This window comes from Pyxicephalus adspersus, chromosome 5 (genome assembly GCF_032062135.1).
Source record: "Pyxicephalus adspersus chromosome 5, UCB_Pads_2.0, whole genome shotgun sequence".
Lineage (NCBI taxonomy): Eukaryota > Metazoa > Chordata > Amphibia > Anura > Pyxicephalidae > Pyxicephalus > Pyxicephalus adspersus.
The window spans coordinates 41,263,938-41,271,437 of record NC_092862.1 but is presented as its reverse complement, the minus strand read 5'-3'; the positions used below and the strand labels follow the sequence as shown (position 1 = coordinate 41,271,437).

Here is a 7,500-nt window from a genome sequence, read left to right as displayed (position 1 = left end):
CTCTAAGGGCTAAAACACACATAAGAAAAAAAAATACTTCCAACCAATCATAACCAACTGATTTCCTCTCTTTCCTTCTTAGTTATAAAGCATAAAGTTATGTCACGTTAAGACAATAAAGTTATTGTCACGTGCAAATAATCAATTATATTTCACCACGATTCTGATCATGTTATGGATATATTTGGTGTTGTAATGTGCTTTACCTTTGGATGCAGGAGGAACAAACCTGGTAGTTTGGCTCTGAAAATATGTTTGCTAAAACACTTGCAATGTAAGTAATTGACCAGGATAGGATTATTTTTTTTCACAACCAAAATGTATATGTATTTTAACAAATACATAGTTTAATGTGCTAAACTACAAAATGATAATTGATAACACACAGAAAAGAGTAATATTTATGTGCAAACTGCAGAAATGAAGCACAATCAAACAAAACAACTTTCACTTGATTATAATTCCTAAATTTAGAAAAACTTACATAACTGATAGTATACTAAGGCAGTGTTATTGTAGAACAGAATTCTTCTATCTCCCCTTTATAATTCATAATTTTTCCTTAAGATAAATTAAGACGTGCAGTTTATAACCACATGGTTTACTGCTCCCAGACACTCAATTTCAAACGCTATGCACTTTGGAGAGATGAGGAGGTATGGACATCTTTCCTCACACACTCAAGTAAGCAGTTGTGGTATGGCTGTGTTTCTCTTGCCACATGTTGCAAAGGATCATTGGTCATCTGCTGTCCTTTAGAGCACTTGCACCTGTTTGCAAACACAATAGGTCTGATGTATTCAAGCTCTCCAAGGCTGGAGAGGATACACTTTCATTAGTGAAGGTGGGTGATCCAGAAATTCTGGAATGGATTTCCTAAAATCATTTGCTATTTGTTAGCAAATGTTTTCAATCCTGGACCAGTTATTTTGCAGGTTTGCTGGATCACCCAGCTTCACTGATGAAAGTGTATCCTCTCCAGCCTTGGAGAGCTTTAAAAAATCAGGCCTCTTAACTGCTATCACATGTTCCTATTATATTTGGGCCATTGGTTATTAACTGCTATCACATGTTCCTATTATATTTGGGCCATTGGTTGAGTTGCAGTTGAAAAGTAGTGAATTTCTGTGGTATACTTTACATCTACACTTTACAAATTAACTGTTGTTTTTTAAACTTATTGCACCTCTCACCATGCAAAACGGCCCAGATATGGTCCTTTTACTCTGACCTGTTTCACTCTAAAAGTGTAAGCCTGTCTTCAGGTGAAAAGCATGGGGGCAGAAGGATCAAAGAAAAGTTTATTTGCATGTCTTGCCAGGAACATTAAAATTTTATAACATTTGATGTCATTGGTATGTGTCCAATTGTGTTTTTTCCTACTTTATGTGTGGGAAGCAAGGTTCAGCTCCAGAGCCTGCCTTCCCATCCTCAGAAACAACTGGATCTGTATTGGCTCTCTGGCTGTGTATTGGAAAGCTTGGAATAGTGGTCTTGCCTGTTTTTCTGGTTAAAAACAGTGGAACACCTAGAGATCCTGGAGTGATTCGATACTCCGGTTACTGTTAAAATGTTGTAAAGCTTGTTTTGATTTCCGTTTTTGGTTGTCTTGTAAGCTTCCTATCTATGCCTGCTGCAACCAATGTTCGTGTGCCACTAGCTTTAAAAAAATAAATCAACACTGTTTGCCTTAAACATCCCCTGATGGGAATCAATTACTGCCATTAAAACACATGGACCTGGAAGACTCCCACCAGGGAATGTTTGGAGAAATATCTTATTCCCTCTTTAAAAAAAGAGCCCATAGTGTAGAATATGGTATGTGCAATGTGCCATGTAACATATACAGAGTAGTACTGCCCTATTTCAGTCAAATTGTCAAACACCATTGTTAGCAGCAACTGTTATTTCTTCTGTTTATAAGTTGCTGTGATCAGCTCTGTGTTTTTTGCATTATAATCCTGAACAGTTCAGTGTTTTGTCCTCATCTATTCTTGTGTCATATCTTTGCGTTAGTGACATTATCCCTCAGAGACTGCTATTATATTTTTGTTGCAGGGGTGAGCAAGGCCTGTCACATCTCCGGAATGCAGCGGTTTAGGCATTTCTTAGCTCTGTGGTTTTTAAAAACCTGCAAAGCTGTGCAGGAAATGTTCAGTGCAGCCTCATTTTCATTGAATACATTGTTATGTTCCTAAGAATTTGCAGTTGACTAGCCACATGTGTTTGCTTCCATAACTCAGAAATAAAAGCTGTAGTACCCACTTGACTCATATTTCAAATACAGTATTATAATAATAGGCTGGCTAGCTAAATTGGACACAGATGACTTCACATTTTCTATCATCTGAAAGAGCCAGAGCACTTCTCACACACACAATACACAAAAAAACTCAATGCCACATATACTATTTATATGTGTGTGTCTACAATGTGCATATATATGTGTATGAGGTATAAATTAATTTTTTTTCTCTTGAGAAAACATATTTAAACTAAAACTGAGCTCCAGACAATTCCATTTCAAACCATACTCAACCAATAAATATCTTAATAGAAGATAATGTGCATCCCATCCTCTTTTTTAAACTGCTCTCATGGATAAAATTTCCCAGGTACAATATTACATAGATGTGGACTTGCCTAAGGTGTAGCGTCTTTGGAAAAGGAAATACCATTTAACTAACTCTACTTTTTTTTACTTTTTCTTTTTTCAGGCTTTTTTTCACCTGGTGATCCTGCCTGTAATACATTTCCTGTTCTAGGAACAGGAACAAAGCTCATTGGACTATGGTGCATCTAAAGAGGATCGACATTGCTCTATTTTGACTATTTTTTGTATTTTATTGTAATTAATATATTATTTTGATGACATATCTTCATTGTATTAAAACAAAAATAGAAATCACATAATGTATGCTTCCAATAAATTAATATCAAAACTGAGATTATCCTTATTAATGAAAAGTTTGTAGCCATTCTCCTCAATAAACAGAAATATTTTGCTTCTTAGCAGCGATGCCTGAACCACATTTACTCACAGGGAAGAAATGGTGTTTTCTTTACTGTTGAATTGTTGGAGATTCATCCTCCACAAACACATGGATGACACATTAGGATAAACTGTATATATGCTTTTACTGTATGTTTCCTTTCTCTTTGTATTATTCTTATGCTCCCCTTACCTTTTTACATGTTCATTCCTCCTTATGCTCCCTTCCCTAATTCTTTATTGCCCCCTCTATCTATGTTACTTATCCTTTTTTTTATAGTTTTATTCCATTTCTAACCCAATTTGTACTTTCCGAACTCCCCATTTTTTATGTTTCTCCTTTCCTTTCTTTTCCAAACATTCTGTGCTTTCTTTTTGTTTCTACACCTTTACTTCTTCCAATTCCTAATTTGTTTTTTTCATTTTCCTTGTTTCCCAACTCCCCATTTCTCAAATTTTCTTTCTTTTCAAACCCACCCTTTGCTCGCCCTGTTTTTCCTCCCTTCTCTTGCCTTACTTGCTTCCTAGCTCCTAGGTTTTCCTCTTATCGCTCACCTTTCTTCCTTTCCTAACCTACAATATTTCCTGCTTTCTGCCTTCTTTATCAACTGCTCATTTCTCTTCCCAACTCCTCATCTCCCCTCATTTTCTGCTCTTTTTTGATTTCTTGAGTCCCCGATTCTGCTATTTCTTCTTTCCTAACCAACGAAATCTCCACTTTTATAACCTTTTTTTCATTCCGAATTCTAAGTCACTCCTGCTTTTTTTTTCTTTCTTCCTCTCCCAAACACTAATTTCTCATCCTTTCTTTTCCCCGTTCTACAATCGTATATTATCCTTCCATTCTGAGCAAAGTTTGGTGAAGATCTAATCTTAGTAGATAAGATGACTTTAGGTTTTTAAATACCAAAATAAAGTGAAAAGCAAGCAATCACACCATAAGGCATCAGTTCTAATATAAATAATGTTTATTTATGCACTCGAAATTAAAATAATAATTTAATATCAGATATATTTTTAGCTTGAAGCATCTAAATGAAATTTATTCCTAAATATTTAGAAATCAAAAACTCTGAAGGACTCCATTCTATTATCCTTTACTGATCTAATAATATAGAGGGTGGCCCCACTAAGCACTAGAGTATAATTAGTCATGGGGACTATAGTTTCAGGGTACAGGCAACTCAGGGAAAGTAGATTTCCAGGGTTCCCTGTGACACAAAGGATGTCTAATTTCTACCTAGAAATTTCTAACTTCTAAATTTCCGGTTTTCACAACACAACATTCTTGAACAGAAATCGTTTCTATTTACCAGTCTGAGGCTGGGAAAAAGGGAGGGCCTTTATTCCCCATATAGATATACATCTATGGCTTAGGGTCTGTACTATGACTCAATTTAGAGTCAATAAATCGATAGTAAAAGAGGAAATAAACAAACAAACAATTTAGTGCATCAGCACCATAGACAGATTCAAAACTACAGATTCTTACAAAGTGTTAAACCAGAGTTTGCTTAAACTGAATGCAAAATGAAAAGATGTGTTACATTATAGGAAACAATAACAAATCTAAGTTATGCCTAAATTGTACTCTGCAAAATGTACCTATTTTCTGGAATTGCTCCTGAAAAAATGTAAATGTACTGTATGTTCTGGTATGTAAGGGTAGCTAGGCATCTCAATGTGTACAGTCCTCTAATTATATAACTTAATTGTAAGATTAGGGAATTCTGCTCAGGAGGTTTGAAGTTGGATTTGGTTGTGAGCATGTCATTACTATGATGCTCAATATTTTCCATACTAAAAGCTCTGTTATGAGGAAGGAAAACACTGCCTGTACTAGGATAGCCCCCTTCACAGCACAGAACAGGGTATGAGAAGTTAGTAATGGGGAAAAGATAATCTTCAGGGCGATCACACACTGTACTGGGGTTATTTCTATTACTTCTGTCTGCTGTATTTTCAATAGTTTTATTCCTCTTTAAAATGAATGATACGTTTGCATGGGATAAAATTTTTCCCATAAGCCTATTTCAGGCATAAAATAGCTAGTGTTGACCACCTCCATTATAATATGAATTTCCTTATGTGTGAGTAGTCAGTTTTTTTTTCTCGATGTTATTTAAATGTTAACTGCAATATTTTGCAAAGCTTTATTAAATGCCCTTTTTCATACATGACATGACATAAAGTTAATTGATAAACGTCTAAAGGTTGGCTCAGATCAGGGCAAACTATAAAATGTTGGTTGGTCTCATGAATTGCAACTATAGCCTTCATTGTAACCCATAACTCCTTTTTAAAGTCCCACTTCACTGCTTTCTGTTCCATTTAGTGCTAGCTGAAAGGAATGCGGCTCAAGCAGTGCTCCAAGAAGGTGTATTCAACCATTAAAGAATAACTTTTGTACAATAATAGAAATATTAGATATTTTACAAGACGAAGGAAAACCGTGTTTAGCTTAGAATTGTATTATAAGGTAAAATGCAGTTTAAAACTGATTGCATTTGATGTTATAGTAGATGTAAACAGTAACATTTAGCTTGCTTAAGCACTGTATTATAAACTGCCATTTTTACAATAAACCACTGTTTTACCTTCTTTAAAATCTCAGGTAATCATTTCAGGTTTCTTTGCAGCCATTTTATGTCTCCAGTAATGGCTTAAAGGCCATTTGCAGTCTCCTGCAGCCCCTTTTTAGTCACTATATATCCATGAGACGTCCACATGGTATTTTTAATGATAGCAATAATGGACTATGACTTATACACAACTTGAGTTGAAATGATTGCTTACAGTCTTCACCAGTGGCCAGTGTGACAGCTCGACAACACAGAAAAAAAATTGGGAAACAGGGATGTTAAACTGGTATTTTATATAAGTGCCTAAACAAGGACCTTCACTGGAAAAAATAAAAAATACTTTCATTAATCTATTAATAAACAGTTTGCATAAATCTTTAAACTTTAACAAAGTTTATGTTTTATCATTCTGTGTGAATTGAGTTTAACCTTACTAGCGGTACATTTCTGTCTGGATTTATATGTCTAAAAGTGGTGCATTGTTTTTCATGAAAATTTATTTTACAGTATAATATAATAGTATTAGTATAGTAAAGTTTGAAACACAAAATCATGTAAAAAATAATAAATTAAATATAACAAATATATATTTTTTTTAATTAAAAAAATAAATATTATACTCATACTATTATATATACTGTAAAATAAATGTTTTTGAAAACAATGTACTGCTTTTACACATATAAATCCAATGTATTGCATTCAATACAGTTATTTTGTATTGAATGCAATACAAATGGATTTTGAATTTCCCGCCCCGCCGGCAACGTACACACGCACCGACGTCACCGGGATCCCCCCCCGGTGACTCATTGTGTGCAGAAGACGCTGGAGGAAGGAGAAAGAAGACAGGGATCACGGCAATGGACAACACGGGACGCCGGCGGATCAGGTAAGCGCTGTATTTACTATCTTTCCTATAGGTTTACCTACCCAGAGTGTGACTCGGGGTTACTGCTTTCAGCAACTTTTTTCTACCCCCAGTCACACTCGGCATTACTGCTACGGAGATTAACTAGAGATTAGCCAACATACTTTACTGTACTTGAAAGGTAATAAAGCAGGTATTTAATTTCAAAAGTAAAAAACTGTGAACAGTCAGATTCCATTTTGGAGGTGACAAGGAAAAAAAATAAACTTAACTGTCTATTCACAACTTTTTAGGCATATTTACCTCTCCACACTTCGAAACTGGTGCCGCCATCTTTACCCAGTTTTTATCCGAGTTCATGTCTTCGATCACCCTAATTGGCCAGGTTGAAATTCTGTTATTCTCACATGGAAATTAATTTGCTTCTGGCAGCTGTGTATATTGGGATCATACACTGAGCTGTGCAAGCACGTGAAATAGGATAACATGTGGGATCATGTACAGTGGCTGCTCACTGTTACATTACATACATTACATACATTACATACATACCTTCTCAGAACCTCTGGCTGCAGCTATTGGATAACGTTCTGACATTAGAACATGTTCTAACACGTCTGTTTTTTTCTCTACCGCTTATATTAATGCAATTACTGTAGCGTGGATTTGTATAGGCTATTTACACGCAAGACAGTGTGGTCAGAGGTTGTGCGCTGCTCTGCATAGTGAATAAAAATTTAATTTAAATCTGTGGCAGTTTCACCATTCCCAGTCAAAGGGCAAACATCAGGACATTTGTAGAGCAAGCCCATTTGGCATATTTCAAAGTTTACCTTGGTGATCAAAATAAGTCTTGGGCCCCTCATAAGGTGTGCAAACAGTGTGTCGAGTGTTTACGAATGTGGACAAAGGGAACATTATTATTATACAGTATTTATATAGCGCCATCATATTACGCAGCGCTGTACATAGTCCATAGTCATGTCACTAACTGTCCCTCAAAGGAGCTCACAATCTAATGTCCCTACCATAGTCATATGTGATTAATGTAGTCT

The 7,500-nt window shown here is 35.5% G+C and overlaps 1 protein-coding gene and 1 long non-coding RNA gene across 3 annotated transcripts in view; one reads left to right on the top strand and one right to left on the bottom strand.

Annotated features, from left to right (window-relative positions):
• The window catches only part of LOC140331983 (uncharacterized), a 4,265-nt gene extending 1,029 nt beyond the window's left edge, over positions 1-3,236 (top strand). Inside the window, exons 2-3 of the long non-coding RNA XR_011921003.1 lie at positions 219-274; positions 2,718-3,236. This is a non-coding gene — a long non-coding RNA (uncharacterized lncRNA). The remainder of the gene's footprint in view (positions 1-218; positions 275-2,717) is intronic.
• The window catches only part of CCDC178 (coiled-coil domain containing 178), a 152,921-nt gene that overhangs the window by 4,088 nt on the left and 141,333 nt on the right, over positions 1-7,500 (bottom strand). The window lies entirely within an intron of this gene.